Source organism: Cervus elaphus, chromosome 24, assembly GCF_910594005.1.
Source record: "Cervus elaphus chromosome 24, mCerEla1.1, whole genome shotgun sequence".
Taxonomy (NCBI): domain Eukaryota; kingdom Metazoa; phylum Chordata; class Mammalia; order Artiodactyla; family Cervidae; genus Cervus; species Cervus elaphus.
The window spans coordinates 13792145-13804067 of NC_057838.1; the positions used below are offsets into that span (position 1 = coordinate 13792145).

At 40.7% G+C, this 11923-nt stretch overlaps 1 long non-coding RNA gene across 1 annotated transcript in view; it reads left to right on the plus strand.

Annotated features, from left to right (window-relative positions):
* LOC122682778 overlaps positions 1–3575 on the plus strand; it is a 72495-nt gene extending 68920 nt beyond the window's left edge. Inside the window, exon 4 of the long non-coding RNA XR_006337515.1 lies at positions 1972–3575. This is a non-coding gene — a long non-coding RNA (uncharacterized LOC122682778). The remainder of the gene's footprint in view (positions 1–1971) is intronic.
* Positions 3576–11923: the final 8348 nt, after the last annotated feature.

An 11923-nucleotide genomic window follows, 5' to 3' on the forward strand; every position in this document is an offset into this window, starting at 1 on the left:
CAGACAGATTCTTTACCAGCTCAGTGTTAAAGAATCCATCTGGATTGTAGGAGGCAAGGGTTTGTCCCTGGTTGTGAAGATCCCTCAGAGTAGGACATGGCAACCCATGCAAGTATTCTTGCCTGAAGAATTCCATGGACAGAGGAGCTTGGCAGGCTACAGTCCATGGGGTTGTCAGACACAACCGAGCAACTGAGCAGACATGCACATATGCACACATACACCATTCCAGATATAAGTGAAAACATATGGTATTTGGGGTTTTCTTGAGGATTTTTGCATTTATATTCATCAGTGAAATTGGCTTGTAATTTTATTTTTTCATGATATCCTTGTCTGGTTTGGGCATCAGGGTGATGCTAACCTCACAGAATGATTTGAGAAGTGTTCCTTCCCTTGTAATTTTTAGAATAGTTTGAGAAAGATAGGTGTTAACTTTTCATTGAGTGTTAGGTATAATTCACCAGTGACCTTGTCTGGGTCTGAACTTTTGTTTATTGGGCGTTTTCTTCTTACCAATTCAATTTCATTGTTGATTATTGGTCTGTTCATATTTTCTGTTTCTTCCTGATTCAGTCTTGGGAGATTGTAAATTTCTAGAAAACTTTCCACTTCTTAGGTGTTGTCCATAGTAATCTCTTGTGATCCTTTTTATTCTGTGGTGTTGGTTGTAATTTTTCTCTTTTTACTTCTAATTTTATTTGTTTGACCCCTCTCTATTTTTTTCTTGATTAGTCTGGCTAAAAGTTTATCAATTTTGTTTTTCTTTTCAAAGAACCAGCTCTTACTGTTATCAATTTTTCTACTGTTTTGTAAATCTGTATTTCATTTATTTTTTATCTGACCTTCATTGTTTCTTTCCTTCTACTGCCTTTGGATTTTGGTTGTTCTTTTTCCAGTTCCTCTAGGTGTAAGGCTAGGTTGTTCATTTGAGATCTCGTTTCCTGAGGTTGGCATGTATTGCTATAAACTTTCTTTCCTCTTAGAACTACTTTTCCGAATCCCATAGATATTTGGATCGTTGTGTTTTTGTTTTCATTTGTCTCCAGGTATTTTTTTAATTACCTTTTTCATTTCTTCATTGACTTATTGGTTGTTTTGTAGCATATTTTTAACGGCCATATGCTTGTGGGTATTAACTTTTTTTCTTTCCTTGTAGTTGATCTCTAGTCTTAAGAGTGTTCTGGTCGAAAAAATATGTTTGATGTAACTTTAGTCTTCTTAGTGTTATTGACACTTGTTTTGTGATCTATCCTAGTGAACGTTCCATGTGAACTTGAAAAGAATGTGTTTTCTGCTACTTCCGTTTTATTAATAATGTTAGTTTGATAATTATTTTTTATTTTTGGCTGTGCTGTGTCTTCCTTGCTTTGCGTAGGCTTTCTCTAGTTGTGGTGAGTGGGGGCTACTCTTGACTGTGGTGTGAAAGAGTTAAAGCTTAGGCAGGCAGTCCAAGGCCCTTTAAGGAGGAGGTGAACTTTCTGGATCATGCTTTCCTTAAGCCTTGCACAACAATGTACCTTACCCAAGAACTGGCCTTTCTTTAGGTCCAAACTAAGGATCACACAGCACAATGTCCTACTCATGGAAATGCTTTTCTTAAGCTCCATGTTAATGATTATAATTGTAACAAATCATGCGGGGGAACCTGTTTCTCAAGACTTGTACCCCTGATTACACAGCAACAGTATGTCTGTCCCAGAGATGTTGCCCAGAACCCATTCTCCCTGGCTGATCATCTCAGGATGTATGCCTTGGGAAATGGTCTGGTGGAACTCTTACAACCTTGAGGTATTCTTTTTATCTATTTTCAGCAACAAGTTGAAAAGTATATAAGGCCCCACTTAAACTAATGAGGTGGGTACTCTCCTGCCTGCTTCTGATGTCCATGTCAGAAGCTTCTTCTGTCACTTTCACTTTAAATAAAATCTACACAAAGCTCTGAGTGACTGAGACTGTCTTTGGTCCCAGAGTTAAATCTCCTTTGGAGATCACACATCTGGTGACACTGTTCACTGAACACCGTAAACTATCATCTTGGGGTCACATCCGGAATCGTCAAGACAAGGTAAGAATGTTCAGAGCTGGGACTCCTTTGTTCTTTTACTGTAAAGTCTCCACTTTACTAACTCAGAAGCATATGGACTGAGCTGCTTCTCCTGGTCTCTCTGACCATTTCATAACTGCTTGGGGAATTAAAGCTACTAACCTAATGTGCTGGTTTGTACACTTTCAGGGGACTTGCAGTCTATGCTGTTCTTGTGTTTTTCTAACCAGACCCCATTCCAAGTTTTACAGGACACTGCAGGTAGGAACACATGAGGGAGCTAGCTGGACCTCTAGCTGCAGAGACAGCTCCCAGACTGGAAATCACCATACTGACCCAGAGACCCAGAGGCAAGTTCTTGTCATGGCTATGCCTCTGGACTGTGTGGTGGAGACATTGATGGTGAGCATGAGATTCCTGAGGACACAGATTGGGGAACCCCAGATTTGGGCAGACTGGAAACACAACAGGCTTCTTCCCCTGGTAGTGCCAGCTCTTAGTGGGCCAGAGAAAGCCCTCTGGTGCCTCTTGTTTCAATTCCTTAGATGGTTTTTTTGTACACTCTGCTGGACAGGAATAGAAGGTTGACTTTGACACTCCATGAACATGAAAGATTAATTTTTCCTCACAGGTCAGCCCTCCATAACCTCCTTTGTTATTGCATAGACTCATGTGGCAACTTTCAGAAGGGACCTCTTGGGTTTTCTGTTCATCCGTTTATGACTTATCACTTCTACTGTGGTCAGGAATATGTTCAAGAATGTGTACCGGCACACAAAAGACGGATGTTTCCTCTAGCCGTCTTAGCTTGGGAGACATTCCGGAAGGCTACTCCGCCCCACCCACATGGCACCAGAGAAAAAGGGGAAATCAAGCCAAGGTTTTAATGGTGAGGAACTGGACATCAATCTGGGATGCCATCAGGTCTACCCCTGGTGCGTCTCCACCCCACCTCAGTGGTAGAACTGGGAGGGATGATAGTGGACACCGGCATCAGTAAGACAGGTTAGGGGAGGAAGCTTAGGTGGGAGACCTGTCTCCACCCCCATCTAGAGCAGGGAGGGGTGCCTCCAGTAGAAAAAAGCCATGGCACTGGGTGCGGCTCTTTCTGTGTTACAGATGGGAGCTAGCAGTTCCAGAACCACCCTCTTTGAACTGTATCTTGAAAAGATGGAATAAGTTTGATCCTCAGACCCTAAAAAGTCCCTTATATACAGGCTTTCTTTGATTTAAGAGAAGACTTCACCTCCCTAGAGACAATCCCTGCTGGGACATCTTATCAGTCGGTCCCCACCCCTGTCATCAGAGCCAGTTTGAACAATCTTTGGTTTAATTTTAGCTATGAAACTATGACTACAAAAAGGAGAGATGACATTTTTGACACTGAATGGCCATGATATTCTTTAGACTCTAGAGAAAACTGGTTAAAATGAAATCTTTTTGAAATCACAAAACTGGTTCTTTTTGCACTTGCAATTAGGAAAAAGTTGGCTTATTAAAATACTTTTATTGGAGCTCCAACCCTGCTTGAAAAACAAAAACTGCCCTGGGAAAAAAACCTGAAGTTAACTCTTATCATGTCCTTGAGATATACAGTCCACTCTTTCTGGGACGCCAGCCATGAGCAAATTGGTAAACTTCAATACAAGGGGAGAGAAAAAGGGCAAAGAGACATTTTAAAGTTCAAATGGAAAACTATGAGGTCTCTCTCTGCCTAGATTTATGTGTGTCTCAGTGTGTGTTTCCATCTTTGGACAACATTGCTGAAGGCTGATTGGTCAATGAGCTCTTTTTAATTGGCCTAAAGAGAAGTAAGTGCTTACACATCAAACAATTCTAAATTCAAGAAAATTAAACTAAAATGAATTTCAGGCTGTGTGAACTGGGAAATATTCACAATTGAATTGATACCTGGTATTAATGTTTGTTTATTGATCTAATTAACATAGACATTGTGAAGATACTTTTGCAAATGACATAGCTTTGGGTGATTTATGTTCACCAATCTATAAAATGATAATATAAAGTACAGTTCATTGGTGCTAAAGTAAGATGTGTGTTTTTAATAAAAAGATATAAGGAATGGAATTACATTCTATTAAGGAAAAAAAAAGCAAGTCTAAATTTACACATGGCTGTTCTCCAAATGGGCAAATGAAGTGATAAGTACAGAAGTGTAAAAAGGTTTGTGGCAAGTAAAAGAAGAGTTTTGTGCTTGGTACAAGTTTCTTAAGACATTAAACTGCCTTTGAAACCTTTTATTGTTTCTTTGACTAAGTAAATAACTATTGTTTCACAGTGAATATAAGATGGTACCAACCTGGAATTTGGTTTTCTCTCCCTGATTAAAAGAACAAAGTTTTCTTGAAATGTGGCTTTTGCTAACAGACTGTGGCACACATAGACAAAGCTCACTCTGCTTCTACAAAATTAGCCCATCACGGAATTTTAAATGGATAAATAATGGCTATAATCCAAATAGTTGGGGCTATGGGAAATCCAAGCTGGCCGCTTGGCTTTTCCTGGCTCCCTGACAGACTTTACTTTTATTTAACAGGATAAAGCCTTTCCTGGCTGTAGGGTTAATATCTCACAATGAAGAAAACATGGTTAAAATGTGTTTTCTGAGATCTCCAGTGATTGGGGGACCCACTTTGCTGGACGGGTCATACAGACATTGGCAAAGAGCTTCACAAGCTTCTTAGAGACTATTGCTTTCACTGGCATCCTCGGTTGTCAGGCAGGGATGGCAAAACAAAGGAATTGGTTGCATGAGATTAGACTGCCTAATATGATTACAATTTTCATGACGTTTTGTCTGACATATTACTGGCTTCTAATCTTTGTTTTCAGATATAAAGAAGCTCTTCTCACGTTACTGATGATTTAAAACAATTTAGTAATTTACACCTGTGGGTAAAATTAAAACATTTTTTCTTTCTGCCTCATCCTTCCAGAAATTTGAGACATTTGGGGTTCTGAATAGCCACATCAAATTAAAAAAGACTCTCTCCCAACATATACAGAAATCTCAAAGTGTACTGGGGAGCTCTAAAGAAAAACCCACCTGCCGGGGTCCAGCCCCAGCGGAGTCCAGGGGTTCCCTTCGGATGAGCGGCGTCAGCGAAGAAAAGAAATCGAGTCGAGTCTTGGTTGAGTGCAGGATCAAGACTACTTTATTATTTTACATCAGTGCTTATATACCCTAAAACCAATAATCCTTTAAAGAGGTTTAAGGAGGGGGGAATGATAAGATTTTACCAGGTGCATAATCACGGGTTACATCATAAATAACTTTTCAGAACAATCAATACCTACACATAACTTTTAAACAATTCAATGGCAGCAGCTAGTCAACTGTGAAAAGCCATCTACAAACCTTATCTTGGGAAGCTCAGCCCTGGGCTAGCTCTGGCATGTAATCCTAAGGGTCAGAGGTCTCATGAATTCCCTCCTGATCACACCCTAAGGAATCTTCTCAATCTCATAATGGACTGTTTATCTACTTTTGCTTATGGGATAGATAGGCCTGTTGCTAGCAGATTTGGTTTTGTGCTAGAAGGGTTTTTGTGCAATCATGAGCATTCCAGATTCTAAACTGGCAATCATAATTCCAACAGAGCCAGAAGAGGCAGGATGTTCTGTGTAATATTTTCCTTACCTCTGGCCTGTTTATGGGACCCATGTGCCCCCAGGGACTGTGTTGCTGCCATGCAAAGGTTTCAAGGAGGGATTTTAGGTAAGAGTCAGACTAGTTTTCAGGGAACATAGAAGAACGTCAACCATCAGAAGATGAAAGGACGAAAGCCTGGGAGTGGATGGTGGGGCGGTCCCAGAAACCCCCGGAGGTCCGGACGCCTTTGCGTGCCAGTTCCTTGAACCCAGACCTTGTCACAGGCAGGGTTTCTCTCGCCGGCTCCCGACACCCACCCAACCGATGTCAGGCCTGTGGCATCTATTATATTTCACTGAATATTAAGTTCTAGTTTTGTTCATTAAGGTCTGTATTTATTAAGATTCACTTCTGAGATAGTTCCTTGTGATTATGTTACATCACTAAGAGGTTTAATTAAGTTATTAAAAAGGACACTCTGAGTTTGTTTCTAAAGCTTATCTTAGTAACCAGTCTAGGAATAAAGATCATATGCTCCAAGATCTACAACCAGGAGATTGACAGCAGGCTATAGTCATTTAAGAAACTAAGTCAGAGGACCTGGAGATGTCACTGGACTATACCTAATGGAAGTTCTTAAGTTCTTACTTATGATTTTACTATTACTGCTAACTATATTAGTTTCTATATTGCCTGTTTCAGGAAGTGTCCCTTACATTATCAAGTGTGACTGAGCCACTGATATAATGATGGTATACAGTTCCATATGAAATCCATAGTTATAATGGTGTGACTCTGTATATGAGAAGAAGCAACAACAGGGAATATTCTCCTGGACCAAGAGACTAGTGAGACAGGTGCGATCCACAGACTTGATACTCACAGGGCCTAGTCCAGTGACAGCACATTGAGTGGCCTGTCAGTGAAATCTGTGATAGACCTGGGGATGAACCTTCCCAGCACTGTGGGACAAAATGGTCATGAAATGCCCCCAAACCGTGGTCAAACTCATGGCCATAAAGGGATCCTGTGACTGGAAACTGGCACTTGCTGTCTGCCTCTACAAAGGTTAAATTACAGATGCTACAGCTGCTGACCTTCAACATCCCCTGAATGGGAATTCAGGGTGGAAGTCAGAAATTAGGTACTCACTCTGTGCTCTGGAAAAATGGGCAAAACAGGCCTTCAGATAGTTAGATGTTTTCAGGTAAATATTTTCTTGAGCCCATATTCTTGCATCTTCTCACACTTAGAAAAATGCTAAAATTGTTAATGGTGACAACTACTTATGCTTATATGTTAATACCACAATAAGAGGCTAAAACCTACTTGGACAAACTTAGACAACTGGCTACCTGGCTACAAGTCTCCCTAAAACAGCTGTCTACATTGTGGTTTAGACTCCTTCTTCTAAAAAGAAATTGTAAGATTTATTTTGTCTGTTAAGATTGATGTTGTCACTCTTTCAACTACTTCTAACTGGGTTTGTTATACCTACATTCAAAATGTATATGAACATGCCAAACGGCTCCAATCTCATAAACAGGGCAGCCCAAGTGTTGACTCTATCTAGACCAGGATCAAAGTTACTACCAAATGTGACGTGATTCTTACTCTTCCTTGGACCCAGGTTTCTTTTAATTTCTGTTTGCATGGAATATCTTTTTCCATTCCTTTTCAATCTGTATGTGTCTTTAGATGTGAAGTGAGTCTCTTGGGGGCAGGCTGTTTGTAAGGGTCTTATTTTTGTATCCAGTCTATGGGCTTCCCTGGTAACTCAGCAGTTAAGAATCCACCTGCCCAGGCTGGTGCACTGGGAAGACCCAGAGGGATGGGATGGGAAGGGAGGTGGGAGGGGGGATCAGAAGGGGGAACACATGTAAATCCATGGCTGATTCATGTCAATGTATGGCAAAAACCACTACAATATTGTAAAGTGATTAGCTTCCAACTAATAAAAATAAATGAAATAAATAAATAAAAAGAAATTTAATTCAAATGGGCAAATTCCTATAAGACACAAAGTGCCCCTAAGTAATCAAATGATCAGTAAGAAATCTGAATTATCCAATATTGTTTTTGTTTTTTGTTTTGTTTTGTTTTTTTATTTTCCAAGAAAGTATTTTATTTTTTTTTTCCAGTGGGTTTTGTCATACATTGATATGAATCAGCCATAGATTTACACTTATTCCCCATCCCGATCCCCCCTCCCACCTCCCTCTCCACCCGATTCCTCTGGGTCTTCCCAGTGTACCAGGCCCGAGCACTTGTCTCATGCTTCCCACCTGGGCTGGTGATCTGTTTCACCATAGATAGTATACATGCTGTTCTTTTGAAATATCCCACCCTCACCTTCTCCCACAGAGTTCAAAAGTCTGTTTCAGTCCTAATGAGATGGATGAAACTGGAGCCCCTTATACAGAGTGAAGTAAGCCAGAAAGATAAAGAACATTACAGCATACTAACACATATATATGGAATTTAGAAAGATGGTAACGATAACCCTATATGAATTATCCAATATTGTTAAACACACTGACTGTTCACTTAAAACCTTCTTATTAAAAATACTACAGATAATTACAAAAAAGAAAAAGAATCCACCTGCCCATGCAGGAGATGCAGGTACAATCCCTAGGTCAGGAAGATCCCCTGGAGAAGGAAATGGCAACCCTCCAGTATGCTTGCCTGGGAAATCGCATGGACAGAGAAGCTTGCGCCACAGTCCATGGGGTCACAAGAGTCAGACACAACTTAGCAACTAAAGAACAACAACAATTCAGTCTATGTCTTTTAATGGAGAATTTAGTTCATTTACACTTAAAGCAATTATTAGAAAGGTTGTGCTTACTGACATTTTGTTCATTGTTTTGAGGTTATTTTTCTCTTTGTTTTTCCTTTTCTTTCATTTGTGATTTGATGGCCGTCTTTCATGTTATGTTTCAATTTCTTTCTCTTTTTTGTCTGTATTATAGGTTTTTTGGTCTGTGGTTACCATAATATTTATATATGCAGAAAAAGATGTATATATGTATATGTATATAATGCATTATATCTATTTTTAAGTTTAGCAGCCTCAATTTTTACTCTGTTCTCACCTCACACTTACTGCTACTGACATCATATTTTACGTTTTTGTTTTGTGTATTCCTAAACTACTTATTGTGGATATAGGTAACTTGACCAATTCTTTCTTTTAGCTTTCCTACTAGTTTTATGGGCTTCTCATGTGACACAGTGGTAAAGAATCCACCTGCCAATGAAGGAGATGCATGTTCGATTCCTAGGTTGGGAAGATCCCTTGGAGTAGGAAATGGGAACCCATTCCAATATTCTTGCCTGGAAAATTCCATGGACAGAAGAGTATGGCGGGCTACAGTCCATAGGGTCGCAGAGTTAGACACGACAGAGCAAACACACACACACGTTTTATATATGGCTGATCTTTACTAGATGTTTGGCTTTACAGATGAGATTATTCCTTTTTTAATTTTCCTATTTCTTATTGTAAGCTTTTCTGCTTAGGGAGATCTCTTTAACATATCTTGTAAGGCTGGTTTCATGGTGACAAATTCTTTTAGCTTTGCTGTTTTGTAAAACTTTTGATCTCTTAATCAAATCTGAATGAGAGACTTGCTGAATAGAATATTCTTGATTTCAGATGCTTTCATGACTTAAAATTTATTGTGCCACTCCCTTCTACTGTCCAGTTTTTGCTGAAAAATCAACTGATGATCTTATGGGAGTCTCTTTGTATGTAACTCATTACTTTGCCCTCACTTCTTTTAATATTCTTTATCTTTATTTTTGCCATTTAAATTACAATGCTTGTTGGTGTGATCCTCTTTGAGTTGATCTTGTTGAGATTCTATGTGATTCCTGGACCGAGAGTGTGTGTTTTCTTTTTCAGGTTAGAAAAGTTTTCACCTGTTACATCTTCAAATGTGTTCTCTGTTCCTTTCTCTCTTATTCTCCTTTTGGGACCCCATAATGTGAATGTTAGTATACTTGCTATTGTCCCACCAATCTCTTAAACTGTTCTCATTTCTAAAAAGTTATTTTCTGTTCAGGTTAGTGGGGTGACATCCACTAACTCCATCTTCAGTTCACTGATTCGTTCCTTTGTATCATCTATTCTATTGTTGATTCCTTCTTGTGAATTTTTAATTTCAGTTATTGTATTCATCATGTCTGGTTCTGTTAGAAACTTCTAACTTCTCACTATGTTATTCCTTTTTCTCCCACATTCTTTGAGCATCTTTATGATCATTACACTTAATTATATATACAGTAGATTGCTTATCTCTACTCATTTATCTCTTTTTCTTGGATTTTAGTTTGTTCTTTTGTTTGAAGCATATTCCCTTGTCACCTCATTTTGCCAATTCTGTTTTTATTTCTATGCATTTGGTAGGGTGGCTATGTTTCCTGATCTTGGAGAAGTGGCCTTGTGTGGGAGACATCCTGTGAGGTCCAGCCGCACCCTCTAGTCACCAGAGCTGTCTTCTCCAGGCGTGCCCTCTGTGTGCCCCGTGGGCCCTTCTGCTGTGGCCGGCTGGCTACTGTGGACATGCTGGTTGATGTGGCGAGTCTCCAGCCCTGTTGGCTGCCGGGCCCGGCTTAGTATGGAGTTTGTTGGCTGCTGGTGGGTGGGGGCGGGTCCTGTCACAGCTGGTTGCATGGTCTGAGGAGTCCCAGTTCTGGCACCCACCTGTCGGTGGGTGGCACCACAGCCCGGGTGGGGGGAGTCCTCAGATAGTGTCAGAATGCTGGTGGATGGGGCTGTGTCTGAGGGTAGCTTTCTGTGGGGCTGGGAGGCCTGGGGCTAGTGTCAGCCTGCTGCTATGTGGGATCACGGCCTAAGGGGCCACAGAACTGGTGTTGGCTTGCGGCTAGGTAGGTCCAGATCCAGGAGTAGCTGTTTGTGTGGCCCCGTGGGTCCTGGAACTAGTGTCAGCCTGACTGTGAGTGGGGGTGGGTCCTGAGCCCTGTGGTGGGTGGGCGAGGGTCTCAGTGCTGCAGGGGACTTAGCACTTTCTATGGCAGCCAGTCTGCTGATGGGTGAAACTGTGTCACTATCTGACTAGTTGCTTGGGCTGAGGCATCCCACGACTAGCACTGACAGGTTGGTGAGCTGGGCTGGGTCCTGTTTTGAATAAACTAGAGGGAGGATAGAAAAATGATACTTGCCAGTGTTCTTACGGTAGGATGAATTCCCAATAATGACTCTCACCATCATCTGTGTACCCAAGGTGAGTTCCAGTTGCTTCCTGCCTCTGTGGGAGGCTTTTAAATGTCAGCAAGTGAGCCTGAGCTGAGATCTTTTCAAATTACCGTTTCTGTCCTGGGTCCTGGAGCATGTGAGAATTTGTGTGCCCTTTAAGAGTGGAATCTATTTTTGATATCACATTTCACACCTTTTTATTTTGTGTATCCCTTAATTACTTATTGCAGTTATAGTTGATTTCACTACTTTTGTCTTTTAAGCTCTGTGCTGGCTTTTTAAGTGGCTGGTCTACTGCCTTTACCATGTACTCGCCTTTACCAGTGAGGTCTTTTTTTTTTTTTTTTTTTCATATGCTTTGTAATTCCTAGTTGTGGCCTTTTCTCATCTGCATAAAGAAGACTAATACTTCTTGTAAGGTCACATTATTAATGCTGAACTCCTTTAGTTTTTCTTCTCTGGGAAACTGTCTCTCTTTCAAATCTGAATAATTTTGCTAGGTAGAATATTCAGCTTTTTAAATATCTTACCACTCCCCCTGGCCTATAATTCTCCCTTTATTCTTCCCCTTTCTGCTGAAAAATCAGTTGATAGTCTTATGGGAGTTCCTTTGTCTTAGCTGTTTTTTTCTTGATGCTTTTAAGACTGTTTATGACATATGCCATTCAAATCATAATACATCTTGGTGTGGATCTCTCTGTGCACATCTTGTTTGGAACCCTCTGTGCTTCCTGCACCTGGATGTCTGTTTCATTCCCCAGGTTAGGAAGAATTTTAGTGATTATCCCTTCAAATAAATTCTCTCTGGAGAAACAGACATAGAGAACAGACCTATGAACATGGGGGGAGGGGAGGAGGCAGTTGTATGGAGAGAGTAACATGGAAACTTACAATACCATATGTAAAATCGATAGGCAATGGGAATTTGCCATATGATTCAGGGAATTCAAACAGGGACTCTGACAATCTTGAAGTGTGGGATGGGGAGGGAGATGGGAGGGAGGTTCAGGAGGGAGGGGACATGGGTGTACCTATGTAT